This window comes from Pantherophis guttatus, chromosome 2 (genome assembly GCF_059756535.1).
Source record: "Pantherophis guttatus breed Tessera chromosome 2, ASM5975653v1, whole genome shotgun sequence".
In the NCBI taxonomy this organism is placed as follows: Eukaryota; Metazoa; Chordata; class Lepidosauria; order Squamata; family Colubridae; genus Pantherophis; species Pantherophis guttatus.
Genome location: NC_142064.1, coordinates 69,663,160 through 69,685,622, shown reverse-complemented (window position 1 = coordinate 69,685,622; position 22,463 = coordinate 69,663,160).

Sequence of the window (22,463 nt, the reverse complement as noted above, 5' to 3'; positions counted from 1 at the left end):
AAATATATAAAAGGTATTATTGGTGCATGCATATGAAAGTGCATTTATCTGCATAAAATTTACTTTTAGTTATCCATGTTGCTGTAAAGAGAAAATTACTCTGAAACAGGATTAGAAATATTTACCTCAGTGATTTGAACATTTAGCACATTTTTTTGAACTTTGTTGTAACTTCCCAAGGATATATTTTACCACATAATTGCTTACTGTCTGTACATGTCGGAATAATTTCCGAGAAATCGTATCTCATTAAACCATCCTTCTGTTCTCCTTGAAAAAAAAAGGGAAGATATGTGTTAGGGCATCTGAATCCTTTGGTGAGCTGATACCAGAGACAGAAATGTCCTGAAAAACAGCTGTTTCATGGACAGAATATATTGTTATGGCTAGGCCTGTAAGATTATGGGTGCCTGGAAGGGATGTGCTTAAAACCAGAAGATAACAAGAAAACTGAAGAGATTTTAGGAAGAAAGTCATTAAAGAAAATTAATAAGCTTAAAGCAGCCTGTATTTATTGTAATAATCCTCCCTCTGGGGTTGTTAAATTTCAACTTCCAATTTGCAAACAGCATGACATTTTGGAGGGAAATGGTGGAGGAAAGCTGCGCTATGCTATTTTATCTATTTGCTAATGTGTTTTATCTTTATCTGGGCTCACCACAGAAGAATCAGTACTCGCAGCATCCAGTCACTAATGGTATAGCTAGCCTAGCTAGCACTGGTTATTTCTGAGAATTCCTTACAAAATCCTGTATCTCATCATCATCATATTAATAGGAGTTGCTACCAACCTGTAGGGACAGCTTCTATCTGTATTATCTGTACTCTACCAAGTACTACTTGACTACTTGTTTTGTAACTACCTATATGAATAGAGGCCAAAGAGCAGGGGATGGCCATGCTGGCTCAGGAATTCTGGGAGTTGAAGTCCACAGGTCATAGTTGCCCAGCCCTGCCAAAGAGGCATAACTATCTCCAAAGTGTTGGATGCAATTTGAAGACCAAGACATTTAGGGACCACATATGGGGGGAGGCTGCCTTATCTCAGTTCAGATTATATGCAGTACTCTGGAAGTTTTGAATGAGGATGTTAGCAAATGCTTGATTTAGAAATAATTGATTGCTTAGAGTAATTTTCACTGAATCAACCAAAATACACAGAAGTCATAAAATAAGGCACTAATAAGGACAGACACAGGATTAGGAAAGTATATTAACGCAAGTGCTCTGGTACAAAAACATACTTTTTGGCAGATGTAGCATTAGTTTCATTGTTACATTATGTGCTCTTTTGCTGTTTTATAATCTGGTAAAGTTAAAAATAAAATGATGGATCTGGATGTGCTTTGTGTAAATATTTAACATCTGTTTGATTTAAAGTATTTATTTTCTGTCAGAACTTGGACTTCTTGTAGTGCTTCTTTTCCTGGTGCTTATGAAACAATCCAAATTGGTGTGCCGATGCTCCCAAATAAAAATCTAAAACATTATTTTAATGATAGTTTTGAAAACTCACAAAGCCTCTAATATTGACTCCATATAGAAATTCTGCCCATGATCTAAATATAAATACATCTGATGGCTGCCCCAAAGAGGGCAGTATATTGCAAGAAAGATTCTAGTTGTAGAAGAAGGCATGTCTCCAGCTCTTTGTTGGTAGTAAACAAAGGTACCTAACACTAGGGACACTACAGGTAGCAAATTCTTGTTTATCAAACTGAATAAGATCTGATAGGAAAACATTGCAGGACAAATTCTCAGCTCAACACAAGCATACGCTAGAAGGGGGTAAATTCAGAAGCTAAATAGGATACAAAAATATAATATTTCCTGTAAATTAAATACTCTTCTGAAATGGAAAATATCTTCAGAAATGACAGAAACCTATTAAAGAAGATTTCAACTATCCCACATTTTATAATTTAGATGTGGCCATTGAAAATACCTATCAAGGTAAACCTCTCACAACTGAGGCTTAGAAGAAGACTCTTAATTAGATCTTAGGACATGGAAAGATTGATGTGAGAAGAAGTGGTACTGCCAAAAATCACTTCCATTAAAATATCATTCTGCAGTAACATTTAGCCATACATATATGATTACTTTCCTGCAGAATTTATTTATTTATCTATTCAGTTTCTAGCACTGCCCAATTGCAAAGTGACTTAAGGTACTGTACAAAAATGTACATCATAATTAAAAGAACAACCAAAAAACAACAACTATACACCAGAAGTCACAATTTCAATCCCACCATACGGCAGTGGATCCACAAACCAACTGTGCAATGTTGCTCAAATATTCACATCTACTTAAAGTGCCTGTTAGCCCTTTCATCATCATTCCAAAACTGGATTTCCTTTTATTTTCTCTTTTTCTCTTCTCAGAAACTCCTTCAAAACTTTTGCAAATCCAAAATAAGAAAATTATCCAAATCACTTTTCTGTGTTTGCCATTTGTATATCCCTTTTTATTATTAAGACATCGGTCAGTTTCATTTTCAGTGTTACATCTTTTTCTGTATCATTTTTATAACCTGTCATTTTAAAATCCAGATTCAGTCTCATTGTTGTCCAGTTAAATCTGTTCTTCTTCTATAATCTCTTTGAAATCCATTTTTATGATACCAGACAGTCTTAAGAGTAACCTCAGTTCCAGGAGGAGCAGGTGGTGCTTGATCACTCTCATGTGATTCTGGTTTTGTCCTTTCTGGGGCTGATCTTCCACAGCTTCTTTAGCTTCAGACTCAGAATACATGTCCAGAGCTTGGGCTATAGAAGAGATTTCTTTATCTGATAACTAATCAACCTATCAGTTCAGATCAGGGGTGAAATCCAGCAGATTCTGACAGGTTCTGGAGAACCAGTAGTGGAAATTTTGAGTAGTTTGGAGAACCGGCAAATACCACCTCTGGCTGGCCCCAGAGTGGGGTGGGAATGGAGATTTTGCAATACCCTTCCCCCAGGAGTGGGGAGGGAATGGGGATTTTGCAGTATCCTTCCCCTGCCACGCCCACCAAGTCATGCCCACCAAGCCACACCACGCCTACCAAGCCATGCCCACAGAACTGGTAGTAAAAAAATTTGGATTTCACCACTGGTTCAGATGGATCCCCATGCCAGTTTAGCAACAGCATTCCCTCTGAACTCTTAATTCTCTATTGAAATTAAGGCTGTTCCTACTACCGTAGTAGTCATCCCATTGCATTGCACTTCGTTTTTTTAACAACTGATAATAGGATGGCTTGGCTAGAGACCCATCTTTCCCAAGGGATGGAGATTTCTTTGCTCAAGGACAAAGAGAAAAGCAAGATACTTCACAAAATCCAATACACGAAGTGCCTCCTATTCAACATGGTCAGTCAAAATTCCTTTACAGGGAAGTCCAGGTAATAAGGTGAAGTTTTATTTGCTTTATCTGCAGCTGAGTCCATGGTTCTCATCTTGACCCTGTGTTTTTCACTAAATTGCAGATGACTTCATGGAGTTTTAGGGTGTATTATGGAAGATGTAGCACAGATCTATTGGCGTAACACAGCATGTAATCAGTTCCTGTTTGGCTTCTTCTGTAAATCACAGAAAAGCAGAAGCAACTGGGAATTTCTCTTCTGTTTAATGTTGTTAATGCTGTGCTTGAGTTGGATGCTTTTAATAGCAAGAGTGGATGTGCTTGTAACTCCCAGGGAGCCATTTCCTGTATTGATGTTTCTTTAAAAAAATGATAATTTAGTTCATGAGTTTTGAAGCATAAACATTCTATGTACATGAATGTCAAGACCTCCTGCTTGAGTCTTCTCCTTCCTGTTATTGGGTCCTAACCTCTTCAGAACAATGATAGGCCTTTGATGTGAGCTATGTACCAGAATGTTGGGTTCTTTCTCAGCTCCCCTCCCCTCGCTCACATATACAAACTTAGTTAATGAACATGTTGATACTCAATCTCATGTCAAGAATCCATTCTTAGGTTCAATGGACCAAGGGGTTGGGAGCAGGGGTGCTATTCAGCAGGTTCTGACAGGTTCTGGAGAACCGGTAGCAGAAATTTTGAGTAGTTCAGAGAACTGGCAAATACCACCTCTGGCTGACTCCAGAATGGGGTGGGAATGGAGATTTTGCAATATCCTTCCCCTGGAGTGGGGTGGGAATGGAGATTTTGCAGTATCCTTCCCCTGCCACGCCCACCAAGCCACGCCCACAGAACCGGTAGTAAAACAATTTGAATTCCACCACTGGCTGGGAGCAACTGAAAAGTCATTGTGGCTCAGAAGGTAGAAAGACAGAATGGGGAAACAATGGCTTAATCCTATGTTTACCACATGTATACTGTTATTGCATGAAGGGTTAGCATTTATCACTTCTGTTCACTTATGACCAATAAAGAAGTAGGTGTGTTCATGCTGGTTACTCTGTGTTTATTCTTTCATTGCTTCCTACAGACTTACAAGACCAAGTTCTATCTCACATTCCTTTCAAGCCCTCAAAGAAAAGCACAATGGGGATAGTGCCAGGAGGAACACAAGATAAAACATTGTTATCTTTGGAGCCACAATTCAAAACACACAAGGTCTTGCTTGAATACCAGCAAAGCAATCCCACAGGATTATTATCTTTCAGGGCATCCTTCATTTCAGAAATCCTTGAAACAAAGTTTAAACTTTATTATTTATTCATACACCATGGATCCTCCCCCTCCTCCTCATCATCTATTAAACTGTATGCTACCTGACTCCCAACATCTTGGACAGTTCATAACAATCAAAGAATTGACTGAATTAATCAATTCTCCAGTTTCACAAAATATATCTAGCCATAACTAGTCACGGGGATTGGGATGGCACAATATGGTACTGAAGTTGCAAAAATTTAATCATGGTTAACTCTAGCTGAGCTCAGTATGTTGTTCAGCTGCTAGGGCCATTTTCCTGGGGGAAAATGTTGAGTGATCACACCTAATATTGTTTGTGGGAAATGTTAGAGTTTGGGGGCCTTTTACTAAACCCTAGAACAACCTGGCTTCAGCTGACTTCAGAACAGAATTCCAGTAGGGGACAGGCTTGCTGAGCTAATTAAGAGCAATACTTCCACTGACTATGGTACTATTTTGAATTCTCTATAGAGGGAGATGTCAGAACTCTCGGGGTACTAAGAGTGGTATGGGTACTCTTGTATGATGAAAAATAGAATAGACTAGGACAGTGACATCTGAGTTGTGTAGCTATTTGGCATGGCTGAGCAACGGTGCAAAATAAGAAGTGTGTGATAGATTGATAGGAAAAGGGAAGGATGGGAGCCAGATAATTGGTTCATGCCAGTGATTTTCAATTTTGCCTGGATGTAATTGGGCTCTTGACTCTTTTCTTAGTACATAGTTAGGGTTTCCCTCAGCCACTGTGTTCTTGGCATATATAATTGGATCTGAGGACTGAGAAGTGTATTGTGGGCTATTACTGGCTGTTCAGAGAATTATAGACTGCTATAATGAGGTTTAGTTGCATGACAAGAATTCTGTTTGTTTGCTCATTTGATCTCATATTAGACATAGAGAAGCAGCTGCAAACTATGAAATATTCTGGGTAGGAAAAGAGATATATTGTATGGTTCACAACTGAAATATCACATGATGTATCTAGAACTCCTGCTACCTATATATGCACATAGATATATACATAATAATATACATATTATATACTCAAGTCCCAGTCTAGAATTGACACTACTGCCCATTCAGCCTCTGATTGAATACTTGAACAAAAAAGGAGTCCTTGTTTCCCATAACTAATTTTATTAGCAATAAGAGGTTTTTCTTAGTTCAGTTGAAATCTACTCTATTACATCATCAACACTATTAGTGAGTGGAATTGTTGTTTATTCTTGGGTTTGGGGCTGGTGGATTTGTGTGTTTTAATTCTGTAAACAACTCAGAGTCACTTGTGTAAGATGGGCAGCCATATAAATCATATGAATAAATGAATTCGTGATGTTTTCATAACTGTCATAGCAGCAGGCTATGTAGCCTAGCCTGCCTCTGCCTCTGCCTCTGCCAAATCTGTAGATGCATCTCTTTTCCCAGGTTTTTAAGAGATTGAATCATACATTGTTCTTTTAATGGTTAATACTTTATTTGCAATGTTAATTGATTTTTGTATTTGTTTTATTTTTAATCTTTTGAAATGTGTTTCTCAATTTTGTTTTGAGCATTTGTTGAAGCAGAAAGGGAAGTTATTGAATAAATAAATTACTAGCAGCCGCAGAGCAGCAACACAATGTAAGCCTTCCTTTGGCAAGTCTGTGCTGATTTCCCATTTTCCTTAATGCTCTCTGTAAAACTGGTGATCTTGCATTTTTTTGTCCCATCAAATAAAAAAATAAAAAAAATTGTTATTTTACTCAGTTGGAGGTTCCAAATGCTTCCAGTACTAAAATTCAGAAAGCACATAAAACTCAAAGCCAAGAAAAATGTTTGTGAAAATCCTTAGAAAGAGAAAATACCCAGCCTCCTGCAATGTATTTTTTAAAATCTAAGACTGAATAATAAGTCTGTGTTTGAATGAAATATATTACTTAGAAGTAGAAGCAGAAGAGCATGAGGAGAAATGGAAGATGAGAGGGATTGACAGAAAAAATATATCCCCTGGTGAGAATTATAGATGTTTTGCAAACAAAAGACACAGCTCTCAACTATCCAGGAAAAAATGGTTTGATTATTGATTTTGATTGGTTGTAGTGGTTTAGAGTCCAGTTTCTAATGAAACCACTTTTTGGATATTCTTATCCACATTCAATAACAATTTCTATTTTTAAAATGGTTGATTACTTTAGCAGGTAGGTAGACTTTTTATAGACAGCTCTAAATAGATTTAAGAAATTATTTGACCTTTTCTCCTAAAAACCAAGACCAAAACCAATACCAGGGACTTCTAGATATTGTTCTTTATCGGGGCACGTGAATTCTTAGCCTCTAGAAAAGTATGGGCATTTTACAATACAAACTCTTTCTTTATTAAATTGGTGGATTCTTCCTGTTTTAGTCATCTTGTATTGTAAGTAATCATCATCATCATGAGCAATATCTCAAAACTATCCACTGTAGGATGAAGACTGTAGGTTATTGATCAACAGCTGCCACACTGGTCCAATGTGTGTTGGTAGAAGGATATTTCTGAACTGTTTATCTACAGCTAAGATAGAACAATTAACTAAAGCCACCTAGGTAGCTTCTGTAAATAATGGAGGATGAGAACCTGAATTTGCATGCTCCTAGTCTAGCACCTTAGCCATTATATCACAAATGCTTTCATATTAGTGAAGAAGTGGACACTTTCCCATGTATTCCCTTGAATGATAAACAAAATTGAAATAGTGTTTAATTTTGACATCAAATATCATTAAATCCATGTCTGTGGCTTTATGTCCCATAGTGGTCATGGGAAACTGGTACAAAGTAAATAAATATAGAATGCAATTCAACCTAACACTGTTTATTCCTAAATAGAGACATGTCTTCTTTCTTTAGCCAATAGCAATAGCACTGAGACTTATATACTGCTTCACAGTACTTTACTGTACTGATATTATATAGTGCAATATCTGTATACTGATTTTTCCCCCAACAATCTGGGTCCTCATTTTACTTACCTCAGAAGGATGGATGGCTGAGTCAACTTTGAGTAGTTAGGATTAAACTCCTGGCAATTAATTGAATTAGCCTGCAATTGTCAGCTTTGGAAACCATATTAGGCCAGAAGCTTCCATGCTGCCACCTTCTCATGTGTGAGAAAGTAGGAGGGAGATTTAGTAGAGGGGTTGTCTTTAGACATAATAGCATTCTTCCTGTCAGCCAAGGTCAGGCCGATCCTGCATCTGGAGAAGGAGGGGTCGGAGTGATGTCTCGAGATGGGACGGATGATGATTGGAGCATGTGATCGTCTGAGGAGTGAGGGAATGGTTTTGGGGGTTTTGATTTACTGAGGGAAAACCTGGACCTCTCAGATATGCCAGTTTACCTATTCTAGTAAATAGAACTTTGAAAAATGCTTGCTTCAGAGTTCTACTTGGAGTTGGGGGTTTTCTGGAACACTGACAGCAATACTGCATTCTAACCACTGTGCCACCATGGCTCTTATCAATCCTGTTTGTCACCCTCTTATTGATTTTATAAATATACCAAACTATGACAGCAAAGTCCAAATATCGGTTGTCCTTTCTCTTGGAAAATTATTGCTATCTTCTCATCCCCCTTCTGTTTGAAGAATGTAGGGTCAAGTTTGTATTACTGAATTCCCAAAAGCGTGACTATTTGCCTACTCAGAATACCATAACAAAAATTACACTGTAAGATTCAATAATCTTATTGATCATGGCACTAAGAATAGGCCTGTCTTATTTAATGGTACATTAACACTAGAGATTATTAAAATAATATCCCTCCAAACATCCATTAATTCAGCTACTGTTCAGGATTGACTTCATAAAATGAGAAAAAAGTAGTTTAAGAAAAAATATGCTTCCTGTCTACTAGGGCCAACTGAAACCACACTGAAATAAGTCTACTTATGTACTGATGTGCGGATACAGCTTTGCTGAATCCATCAGTTCCTTTAATGTGGTTGTCTTTCATATTTGTTGCCTTACATGATCAATTTTTTCCTCTTCAGAACCTTATCATTGGTGTCTGCCACAATTGACTATTCCCTCTTTTTTTCTATTTCAAGCACAAAGGGAAGCCACAATCATTTTCCAGAAAACTTGTATCAGTTCCTTATGTATGAGAAGGAAAACATTTAACAAAAGTAATTCTCCAAATGCAGGGGACAGCGACGGTTATTTAAAGGCCTAAAATTAAGATTGACATTGAGTTACCCAGAGGATAGGTAAGTCATAATTTTCAAGCTCCATGGAAATAAATTAACACTGCAGACCACAGCTGAAAATATAAAGTTGATTTTAGTCTAAATAAAAATAGCTAGAGGAAGCAAGCTATTCTGTGGTTACCCATTATAAGAAACAGGAACAAATTTACCCCAAATAATAATTTATTTGTGTTGAGTTTTCATTCTAGCCATATTAAGACTTGGAATCTCTAGCCTTGTGTCTATGAACAGAAAATTATATGGAGCAGATTCTAAGGGTTAAAATACACCTCTACATTACAAGTTCCTATAAAACAGCTATATTCCAATCATCTAGTTTTTGCTGCAAAAATCTTTAAAGCGGAGGAGTAGAAAATGTCTTTTTTCTAATAGACAGAAAGTTCCAGCCACTCTGAACCATGTGATATGGCTTGTGGAAAAAATCAACCATATTTCAAGATATAAATGGATATTGGAAATAGAATTTATAGAATTCAATAGGACTCACTGAGGGTTGAGCTGTAATACAGTGCCATACAATCATTTGGTTAAAAATAATTATTGCTGATCACCATAGTTGTTTATTTTAAATGTATGTGCACAGACATTTACACTGAAAGAGCTATATCAAGTTTGTTCTCTTGAAAACCAGAACAATATTTCTAAGGCGTCTCTTGTTTGGGGGGAAAATTGATCTTCCTGCCATGCTTAGCTAGTCCCATATATGGAAATCGAAGTTGTTACACGAATACTAACTATAGCTTAGATACTAGCTGAACATTTTCACTTTAGATACCGGTAAGTTAGTGTTTTTGCCAATAAATTAGATAACACATTTTAGCACATCTAATCCATAATCAGGTCATGAGGTCTGGCATTGCCAAACATCAAATTCCTTGTGAAGGGGCCATAGCTAGAGCAATCATATTATTCTATTCACCTATATGCCTCAAAGGCATAGCATGGTAAGCAGGAAATTTAGAATTGGCTGTTATGGATTGGTTTTGAACTTCCCTGTCAAAAACAAAAATATTGAAGCCCTTTGTGCGGAAATTTCTCAGCGCCAAACATGCTCATCAGGCACAGAAACAGTTCTCGTGAACTCATTTTGGCAAACATATGTCAGTGACTTTCCAGGGAATTTAATCATTGTGACATCTGACAGAATTTATGTTCTCCTTCTAACAGTAGCATATGTATTTGCCATACTGATTGGGTAATCATTGTGTGCTTTGTTATTATGTGAGGACAAACAATTTTTTTTTGCTATATAAAGCAAGCCTAATAATGACATCCAAGTTCTTACGCCAAATGCGCATATTCGGCTGCTTGGGGACAAGTCAGGATTCTCTGATTTTTGGGAAGGATTATTTTGTTGGGAAAACATTCAGCCAAAATGGTTGAAGAAAGTGTTGCAATGTTATTATGTAAATGGATTCCATTTTTACAAACTTCCTGGAATGGATTTCACAGGATTTGTTGGAATCTTCTGAACTTTTCTCAGAAGTATGGCTTCCTTAAAGCTTCTAGAATGGTCTTCACCAACAAACTCTCAACATTTGGGGAGATTCAGAATTTTGGGAGCATGTCTCCAAGCAGGGAGATTTACTTATTCAGAAAATGAATGGCATGGTGTCATCATTAGCCATAAAACCAACCCAGCTTGAACCTACTGTGGCATGGATTCTATAGGGAGTTGTCAGGGGAAGCATTAATTCACATATTTTATTGTATAATTCTGAAAGCATGCAGGACAGGATGGAATATACTGAAGATATCTGTTCTATTAGTTATCTTTTGGTGTTGGATTTTGGAGCTAGTTTAGTGATGAAAAATAGAAGCTTTACAATGTACTTGATATTATCTTAGATATGGACCAGAAAAAAAATAACTTGGACTGATGAATTACATCATTCATATATAATCGAGGCAGTTATTTAGGCTCTTCAGGTTTCTACATCAAATCCTTATTAAAGTTTTCTATAAAGCTGTCAAACTTTGAAAGACACAATATATGCTTGGTAACCATATATTGTGCAGGTCTGAAAGCATACCCAATGGCTGGTTTAATAGACTTTTCTCTGGTGCATGAAATAGTACCAAAGCATAATCTGTCTCAATAGTCAATCTCTGTCCTTTCTTGATAATAAGACCAGTGTTTGGTGCTGCATGAAGACTTTAATATGGAGCAAATTAAGAAAATGATTGGAGGATTTTGTGCTGGGAGGAAAACACCTCTTATTTACTCTTTCTTAAATGAGGTGGGACAGGGGCTGGGAAAGGGTACAAGTTTCTCCAGATGGCCTCATGGAATTAGCTACCTGTCACAACTTGATCTGCAAGGTCAAGGTAGGCTTTTGTCTCTCTTTTACTGAGAATGTTTCATCCAACTCAAAGATCAGGCCCATCCACAGATTATCTCTACCTGCGGTCCCCTGCACCTTGTTTTCGCCCTCCATGGTCTCCTGCAGCACTCTGCTGGCCAAAAAGGGACCTCGGGAGGCCTCTGTGCGGCCCATTTTTGGCCAGCAGAGTGCTGCAGGAGGCCATGGAGGGTGAGAAGAAGGTGCAGGGAGGCAGCACCCAACACCCCAGCATCCTGTTTTGGCCAGTAAAGTATTGCAGGAGGTTTCCCTCCTGTCTCCCCCCCCCTGCTCCCCACCCCCCTGCCGTCCTGCAGAGGAGGACTACAATGCTGATCCGGCCATCAAAGAAATCCAGTTTGATACCCGTGGCCTAAGCCATCACTTCTGCATATCTCCTTCAAGGTCATATTCATTACTTTCTACACTTGCATTCTTTCTCATTTGTGCAGTCTTTAGCTCTCTCATTCCTTCCTGTGCTCTTGCTTGCTTCTTGTTGCTTCCCATTGGTCAGTTTTTCTCTCCATTTCCCTTGCTCTGTCTCACAAGTTCTGTCTTGTTCACTTTGTCATTCGCCTGTGTTCCATTCTCTTTCACTGTATAATTTGTATTGCTCTCTTGCACACCTACTCATTCACTTGCTTTGTTTCTCTCGTGATCTCTCAAGGCCTTGCATTCTTTTACACTGCTTACCTATTCTCACTCATTCTCTCATTCTGTCTAAATGTAGTTCAGAGAGGGCTAGTAAGAGATACTGGTAAGGTAGACTCCATTTTCTCCTGCCATGTCCCAGCTATGACATTGTAGCTCATGCTTAAAGCTGTTCCTGCCATCAGAATAACAAGCAAAGGATGCAGCTCAGTTCAATTGCAAAAGGAAACAGATGGTAAAGGTTCCATTGCCCCAGCTACATAGGTGCCATTTGTAAACAGCAAGCATTTTCTTGAAATTATTTAACAAATAAGGAAAGGAAATGTAATTTTTCACAGGACACCTTTCCTCTCCTCCAAAAATTTAATTCAACAAGCAGTTACCATACCAAAGGTGAAATTTATGGGTGGATACACCGCAACTGCAAGTGGCCAATAGGAGCTATGCAATCACTGTGTCATTACTATATTAATCACTAAAGCACCCCAAATCATGCACAAAGATGGAACACACAACTTCAACATGGGATCAGCTGAACAAAGTTCTGGAGCTTCTGCTATGGGCTGAGGATGCATGAAGGCAGGGTTGTCCTTAAGAAATGAGAGTCGGTTTGGTGTAGTGGTTAAGGAAGGTCCTGCCTTAAGCATGAAGCTAACTGGGTGATTTTGAACCAGACATTTCCTCTCAATCTTAGTAAGGAAGGAATGATAAACCATTTCTAAAAAATCTTGCAAGAAAACTGGACAATTTAAAGTGACTTTTCTCCTCCTCGTTTTCTCCTGTTAAGACCAAGATACTATTAATTGATGTGCTCATATATTTGTTTATGTCTGCCATTTCTACAAATTCCATGTCTTCTAATGAGGGCTGATAATCACTGCCCATTAATAACAGTGTAGGACTAAATATTTGTAATAATGGATGCTTGCCAATATGGATTAGCTCATAACATTGACTCTGTCCTTAAACATTGTGTCTCTAATTAAAAAATGCTCATATTCTCCTTTTCTATTATAGTTCTTATTAATTAATTACCTCTTATGCTGTGCAAAAATTAGATCCACCGTAGTTCTAGACCTGCCTTAGCAACAAAGCCAACTGGATGACCTTGGGCCAGTCACTTTCTCTCAGCCCTACGAATAAGGTCAGATTAAACCTTGCTGAGAACACTGCTGGGATTAGTCCAGGCAGTTGACTGTAATCAAAATTGACTTGAAGGCATAAAAAAAAAAGTGGGAGGGAGGGGGAATGATTGGCAATGCATCATCAAAGCACAGCGAGAGAGATGTGTGGATGTGTACAGACAATTTTTCTTATTTTCTTTATTTTCAACATATCTGATCATGCATTATTAAAAACATATGGGAATCTCTTTAAGTAACCCTAAGTAAGTTTAAAAATAGTATGCTTGAGCAGTATAGTTATTTCTATACTTCATTATTGTAGAACTCAAAACACTCTATAGCAAAATGGCATCACAGATAATATTTTCGTCTGCATTTATGGTCAAAGACTCTAAAAATCATAATGTCTTCAGAATTAGATTCTGCCATTTGTGGGAGTACATACAAATAATCACAAAAGGCAAAGGTATTATTCAGAAGCCAAATTTCTATTAAAGTTTTTACTCATTAACTGGGGAATAAAATTATAATTTGAGGAACAATCCAAATAATCTTTTTTTTTTTTGGTAACATCTCTAAGCTGTAGCTTAGACTAAATATGACTAAAAGTTCTACCATAAAAGAAGAATTTGCATGTCCTTTCTGGTCATTTTATTTACTGAGGTGCATTTGATCAGCATTGTAAAAATAGTACAGAGTCTTTTTTTAGACTTGGGCATATGTTGTTTTGATAATGAGAGCTGATAGAGATAGGTTAAGGAGCACCCTAGTGATGCAGCCCTTGCCATTCAATAAATCAACTTGTTCTTAAAATAAAAAGCACTGTTTTCCTTAGGAAATTAAAAAACAGATATTTTCAAGACTGGAATCCACAGAAAAAGAGGATCATAGAAGATCATGGAGCATTTAAATAATCCAAAAAAACAAATACACATAGATAAAACTGTAAAAAAAGTGGTAGTTATGGAGGAGGAATTGTATGCAAAAAGGAAGTTGTTTAGAAAATACAGTGCTACTGAATTTGGCCAAAAATGATCCTTTATGATGTCTTTAATAAAGGCAACTAAATCAACAGGGGGAAAAAAACCAATCTGAATGAGAAACAAACATTTGCATACACACACACACGTACTCTATTTCCCCAAAAATAAGACCTATTCCAAAAATAAGCCCTAGCATGTTTTTATGCATGTGCCTAATATAAGCCCTACCCCCCCCAAATAAGCCATACCTAAGAGCCTGTTCAGCCGCCTGCCCGCCCATTCCATCTGGTTGTTCACCGTGCCACGGCCACGAGCGAGGCAGGCAGGTGGAGCTGCCCCACACTGCAGCGGCTTACCTCAGGGCTCCCACAGCCAGGCCATCCATGCCATGACACCTGCCTTGCAGCAGGAGCCCATGTGGCCACCAGCCCACTTCTGCTTGCTCATGGCCACAATGGAGCAGGAGGCTGAGTGGTGTGGTTGCGCTGCAGCTGCAAGGTGAGGCAGGTGTCGGGCCCTGGATAGCCTGGCTGTGGGGCACCTGAGGTAAGCTGGTACGGTGTGCGTGGGGCAGCTCTGCCACCTGCCTCACCTCGTGGCCATTACTTGGCCTCCTGTTCTGTTGAAACTACAAACAAGCAGAAGAAGTGGCCAGCAGCCATGTTGGCTCCTGCTGGACGGGGTTGCTGGAGATGCCTCTGCGAGGCGAGGCAAGTGTTGGGGCGGGGTGGCCTGGCTGCATGGGCCTTGAGGTAAAAGTGCAGGCCGCGTAGAGCAGCTCCACCCTCCACATTGTGACAATGGCACTGGCGCACCACACGGCCTCCTATCCTGCCATAGGCCTTCCATACATGAAAAAAAAGACACCCCCAAAATAAGCCCTAGTGCTTATTTTGGGGCCCAAAGGTTTCAGGGAAACATGGGTATGTATGTATGTATGTATGTATGTATGTATGTATGTATGTATCCCCTACATTTTAAATGTTAAATTTAATTGACCACTTTTTCCTCCTTTTTTTAACACTTTTTTTTCTTTTTTGTTGTTAGGGTTGAATGTATATTTTCTTTCAGTTTGTTTGTCTTACTGTTTTGTATTTTATTTTCTATGATAAAACAATAAATTTAAATTTTAAAAAAAGTTTGTAGAGTATTGCAAATTCTAAGAACAATGACAAATATACTTTCCATGGAAGGTTTCAAAAAGAGGAATAATACTTTTAAAAAGCACTGTATAGAATTAAAACTGATGAGTTTGACTTTTTGGCAGTTTACTGATTCTCCAGTGAGAAATTAAAGTTATATATATATATTTTGAAAGGTACGCATTTTGACCTGAAACAAAATATTTGAAGACTATCCAAATAGCCAAAGTTATTTTTCACATTCTATATACTCTGAAAGACAAAATTGTAATTGTAAAGGAACTGCTTATAGCAACAGCAGCACCAAATGTCAATATTTTTCTGTTTTTAATCCATGCTTGGATTGCTGCCCCGTAACCATTTTTAGGCTTTCTAGGGAAGATGGGACTGGAAGAATATTGAATAGGGTGGTGTAAGAGTTCATTCAGTGCAAAATAAAGTTGTTTGGATTTACCCAGAGTTAGACATTAGCTGGGCAGAACCAGCAGAGGTGATGGAGGCTCTGTTGGATGAGGCTGGAATAATTTTGAGTCTCTTAGTCCTGAAGAAATAGACAGAGCTCTTCCTGACCTCAACTCTGCCACCTGTGGATTAGACCACTGTGTTCTGACCTAGGCTTCCTTAGAAAGTATACAGCACAATCTTAGTCCTGGCAAACCTCTTTTATTCATACAGTTGTAAATTATTGTCATTCCCAGACTAAAGACTTATCAAACAGTCTTGCAGGGGAGTGTTTACAAACACCCACCTTATCTTCCTTGGAATGCTGCCAGAGAACTAATTGCCACACAGAGGGCAAGGCCAAACGTAGAGTCAAACAGAACTTTCCCAAAGCTTTTACTGACCAGATGAACTAATTGCTTCCTGCAAAAGCTCACGTCCCGTTCACTCCTGTTTTCTATCTTATGGGAGGGGCCAAGCCTTACTCCCAAGTTGACCCTGTTTTCTTAATTGTTCCTGTCTTCTGGCAGCTCTGCGCACACTTGGAACAGGCTCCTGCTGTTCTTCTGCCTTGCTGATGTCAGACTCCAGAGACTCTGGAGGCAGCAAAGAACTACCAGATGACCTTGGCCCCCTTTCTGCCTCCGACTCAGAGCCCTCGTCCGAGCCTTCCCTAGACTCCAGGACTGGCCCACGTTCCTCCCCAACCTCCTCACTGTCTGAATCTGCGGCCAGCTCTGCTGGCTGCTGGTGGGTCACACTGGCACCTTACTGGTTGGTGAAAGCCTCCAGAAGGTGGCAGGAGTTTAGGTGAGAGCAATAGTTAATGCATCCTTGGGAGATGGGCTGGGCTGTGTGTGAAAGAGGAGTGGCCCAACTCCTCCTCAAGAAGCCATTGCTCAACCTAGGTGTGTTGAATAATTATTGATCCATTTCCCTTGTTGAGCAGGAGGCTCTGCAACTACAGAGACATCTAGACCCATTCCAGTCTGCATTCAGGTTAGGATAGGGTACCAAGGTCACACTACAGTAGTCCTTGACCTACAACTGGTGGTTTAGCAACAGTTCGAAGTTATGATTTACATTTTTTATAACTATTTACAATTCAGTTTCACAGTTCTGATGGCCAACCCCTCCACAGACATGTGATCCTATTTTGGACACTTGGCAACTAGCCCGCATTTACGTCCATTTGCAGTGTCCCATAGACCCCGATTTATTTATTTATTTCCAGTTTCTGGCTAAAAACATTAATTGGTTAAAATGGATTTGCTTAACGACTGTGGCATTCATTTAATGACTGTGGCCTTTGCTTAATAACTGCTGTTAAAAAATGCCAAAAACTTATATCTGCAATGACTCATAACTGTGATTCTGGCTTCAGTTACAATAGTATGTTGTCTTTATAGTTAATGTTAATTCATCTCTTCCAACACCAAAATATTTGCTTTGGGCCACTGTAGCACATTTCACCAACAAGGTGATTGATAATCAAGACAAAAACTAAGATCTGCCTTGCTCCTGTTAGCTTCTTTAGAATGCCATGGGCCAGGCTGCTGTGAGTGGAGATCAAAAGCATTGGGAGTGCAACATATTGCTTATCCTACCCAAAACTATAGTTAAGATTAATCACAGTGGTGGATTTACACAAAAGAATAAAAAATAGTTGGATAAAAATAAAAAATAATGTTTCAGAGCCTTTTCTAATCACCAGGCATGGGGAAGGGTGCTTAAGGCTCATCCAAATAATGGTACAATAGGAATACTACAAATAAGGATTTTTTTAAAAACACACACACACACATATATTGTCACAAAATGCTGTCACAACAGAACTTCAGAAGTTCATAAGATAGCTACAACAGCCACAAAACATTTTGCTGGAATATTAGGGGATGAGCTCAAAATTAGAAACTGGAACTTTTTACCTCCAGTTTCTATTTAGGAAATATTTGCAAATATGTAACCTCATTGTTAGTCATCTGACTTGGTCTGTAATTTACTGAAGCCAGTGATGGCAGCAGTAGTTATAACACTGGATATTGAAAAATAGCTATTGCTATATCAGTGAGATGGTAAATATATTTACTTACTTATTTACTTATTTACTTATTTACTTATTTACTTATTTACTTATTTACTTATTTATTTATTTATTTATTTATTTATTTATTTATTTATTTAATATAACTTATATGCCGCCCTATCTCCATAGGACTCAGGGCAGCTCACAACAATTAAAACAAACCAATAAAAACATAAATACATACATAAACAAATATTAAAACCCGTTAAAATAATCGAAAACCCCCTCAGTCCAGGCTAGGTGCTATGGCAATATATGTTTAGAAACAAGTATATGTCCAGTTGTTTGATAAACAAATATTGCCAAATGGAGAACGTGTAAATCTACTGTTGTAAATTCCTGACAGATTTCTTCTGGAACAATTCAACTTGCTCTATGGCAGTCTAGGGAAAGGCAGTCCAGCTGTCTAAAAAGCTTCTCTAAAAACATTTCTCAAAGTCTGAGTCTTCCTTTCCATCTGGGAGTAATTTAAGAATAGATTTGGCCAAACTAACAGATCTTCATAATACCATAAAAAGCTGCCTAGTCCCACTTAAATACTGAGCCTATGCATGGTTGCACAGAACTACAAGTTCTATTTGATTGGGGTTTATGCCTTAGCAGGAGTACACAGAGCCTATCTTTAGCCTAGTCCTAGGTCAATAGTTCAGATTTTTATGCAGTAGTGAATTGTACCACATAATAATGTAATTCATTTGATTTTCAACTCATTCCCAATATACTCTAAATCAGGTGTGTCCAACCTTGGCGACTTTAAACCTGTGACTGGGTAATTCTGGGAATTGAAGTCCACAAGTCCTAAAGTTGCCAAGATTGGACACCCCTGCTCTAAACCAAACCCCCCCCCCCCGTTCTTCTGGTTGCTTACTGTCTTGCAGTGAAAAGTGAACAACACACAATGAATTAGCACAACAAACTTGTATGAATGAACTGTAACGAATGTTGACAAACTTCTACCCAACAAATGCATCTCTTTCAAACCAGCAGTGGGTCAGAAAGTATTCATGTTGTTCCCATCTTTCTGAGGGAGGTTGCAAATTGGACCAGGAGTTCACACCTCTTGTAATTAGTATTCAACTTGACTAGCCACTGCCTGAGGCATGAGAATATACACTTATCAACCATTCATTTTTTATTCCTTCCCCCTCCAGAATTTTCAGTGCTCATTATTAAACTAGCTGTTCCTCTTGACCCTTCATAAAATAAGCTGAAAAAGTGACCACCCTCTTTTCCAAAGACATACATTACAGTTCCTGTGGCTTTTTTTTTTTCCAGCATGCAGGCATGAGAATTTTTTCCCCATGTTGAATGAAACATGAGCTGGGAGCCAGGAGGGTGTGGTAGGTGTCTCCAGAGAAACTGAATGGCATTGCAGGAAACAAATCCCATCTGCGCTTCATTCAGCTGTGAGAACCTTAGAGAACTTCTTAGAGGGGAAAGGCTGGGTATTTTTTGCCATATACTCCAACCATTGTGCCTTCAGCCTTGTATAACATCTGGGTATGTCTGAAGTAATGGAGGCAAGATTATTCACACTTGACATACCTAAGTATCAAAACCACTAAAACGATGTGAGTCATTTTAAAGATGACTATTTTATAGTTTTCATTTTTTTCTGAGCGATAGGGATCTCTAGAGTTCCAAGTAGCTTAATTAATTGTCTCCCTTGCTATATTTGTGTGAGGATGTCTCTGAGTTAATCTTGACTTCTGGTGACTGCCTAAATTAGTTCCTTAAGTTTTGGAAGTGGTTTGTCGTTGGTTTTTTCCTATGGCTGATACTGAGGGGCTGGCCTAAAGTCACCCAGCTGGTTCTTGCCTAAGCAGGACTAGAACTTGTACAGTTTCCTGGTTTCTAGCCTGATGCCTTAATCACTGGACCAAGTTATTCTCAAAATGTGCTAATCTTGTATGTATCTTTCTTAAGATGGTATTGGTGCCCAGCTTGTAGCCACTAAGGGATTTGAAGAAAGTTACTGAGGAAAAAAAATATTCCAAACTGAATTGCTTTCAGTCTATCACAAACCCCCAAAGCAGTGGTGGGATTCAGCCAGTTTGCACCACTTCGGGAGAACCGGTTGTTAACTTTCTGAACAGTTTGGTGAACTAGTTGTGGAAGAAATGATTAGGGCAGAGAACCGGTTGTTAAATTATTTGAATCCCACCACTGCCCCAAAGTGACAGTGGACAGACACCTGGAAGTCGCTAGCTGATGGCAAGGTTCAAAAAATTCAGTTTTCCCTAATTTTCAAAGGCAAGGTGTGTAAGTAGCACAACATCTAGAGATGGTCTGATGGCACAGCTTATCAAAGTCTGACTCAGAACTCAGTTGGCTGCCAAAAATATCTTAAGTGAAGCATTATCTTTATTTTTGGCTGCTCATCCTCCTTCTTTAGAAGTTGGAATAGTAAACAGCTGCAGTTCTTTTAATCTATTTTTTAAAATACAGATAAGAGGCTCAAAAGTAAACATGGTTATGAAATGGGAAGATTCAACCTGTAAAGCTTGTTTTAAATGTGAGCACAGAGAATATATCTTATAGGTGGAAAAAGAATAGATGTCCATTCTACTGTATTTTCTCACCATTTCTTCTGTGGTATCACTACAGTTATTGCTCTTATGTTTGCTGCTTAGATTCCTGCGCCTTTCCTGTCTTTTGTGTCTGACATCTGCTTGATTCCTTCATTTGGAATGGTTTAGGCCAGTGATGGCTAACCTTTTCTGGACCAAGTGCCCAAAATACTCGTGCGAACCCCCAAAATGCAATGCACGCATTGGCCCCTATGCATGCAACCTGCCCCCCCACACATACCCTGTGCATGCATGCGCCCCCTGCATATGCGTCCAGCATGTGCCCCACATGCATCCGCATCCCCACATGTGCCCCATCCCCCACGCATGCGCAGCAGAGACCCGAAGACCAGCTGGCCCGTGGGAGGTGCGCATGCATGTGTGGCAGAGCTGAGCTGGGGCAATGGCTCGCGTACCCACAGAGAGGGCATTGTGTGCCACCTTTGGCACGCGTGCCATAGGTTCGCCATCACAGGTCTAGACAGTTCTCCAAACTGTTTTGACTACTAGCAAATATCTTGTTCTTGCTTCTCCAGTGAATGTCAAACATGTTTTGTTTTCCATCTGTCATGTAGTCAATATATTTTTCTTCAAGATTGGGCATTGATACTACTACTGTATATTTTCCTCTCCCCAGCCTTAATTTCTAACATTTTGTTCCTGAGGAAATACTGTGCTTCTTCCAGTTAAAAAAAAAGAATATGCAGAGGATTAAAGAATGTGATTGCCATGCACTTTGTTTTTATAGTCCTAATAAACAACATGTAACTGTGGAGCTATTCAATAGAATAGAACAAAACAGAACAGAACAGAACAGAACAGAATAGAATAGAATAACCGAATTGGAAGGGACCTTGGAGGGCTTCTAGTCCAACCCCCTGCTTAGGCAGGAAACCCTACACACTTCAGACAAATGGTTATCTAATATCTTCTTAAAAGCTTCCAGTGTTGGAGCATTTACAACTTCTGCAGGCACTGATTAATTGTTATAACTGTCAAGAAATTTCTCCTTAGTTCTAAGTTGCTTCTCTCCTTGATTAGTTTCCACCCATTGCTTCTTGTCCTACCCTCAGGTGCTTTGGAGGATAGTTTGCCCCCCTCTTCTTTGTGACAACCCCTGAGATATCGGAACACTGTTATCATGTCACCCCTAGACCTTCTTTTCATAAGACTAGACATATCTAGTTCCAGCAACCGTTCTTTATGTTTTATCCTTAAATCCCCTAAATATCTTTGTTGCTCTTCTCTGCACTCTTTCTAAAGTCTCAACATCTTTTTTATATCGTGGTGACCAAAATTGGATGTAATATTCCAAGTGTGGCCTTACCAAGGCATTATAAAGTGATATTAACACTTCACGTGATCTTGATTCTATCCCTTTGTTTATGCAGCCTAGAACTGTGTTGGCTTTATTTAGTAGAAACAAGATTGTAGATACTATCAACTACTCCAGTTACTGTGAAGAACACTACAAAAGATTGGATGTCACATTTCCAGTATACCTAGAAATTTCAAGATTCCATGAAGTCAAGCCAGTATCCTTAGGGATAGAAATCTGCACAAGCACTTCAGTTCCAAAAGTATTAATATGCTACTTATATAGAGAGTACAATGCTTTTGAAAGTATATTGCTAGATTGTTTATTAAATTAATTGTTTATTAAAATAAGTATGACTTTAGTGTTATGGTTTTCATTTGCTGTCTGCAAGAGTTGGAATTTTGATCTCACTTGGTTATCTAATTAATACTTGAATGATTCTGGTTTTTTTTTGTTCCTTTGCAGTTTAGATTTCAATTTGCAACTGATTCATTTTTGGCCTTCTTACATGTTAGATCATATTTGAATCCATTCCAACGCTGCAGAAGATGATGAGAAACAAAGCAGGCTTTTTATTATTTGCAGAAAGGTGCTGGAAAAGTCTCTGTCTAGTTTAGCTCATGCTTGTGTGGTGTCACGTAGAAGGCATGTAATTGTACAAGCTGTACTTCTTTATAAGACATTGGAAGATCATCTTGGAATGGTTACTGGTTATGAATGGTTAATAAAGGCTATCATTTAGGCAGAATATTCCGCTTTTGCAACTTCACACTTTTTCAACTGAACACACATCTCTGGCTACAAAAGTGTTGGAACATGCTGTACATTCTGAAATATTTCAGTTCTCTTTGGAAATAAGCTTTTTTAAAAATAATCTCTCTTGGTTATTAAGGTTAAATTTTTATTTCTGTGGGCATCTACAGTAACTTTGGTAGAT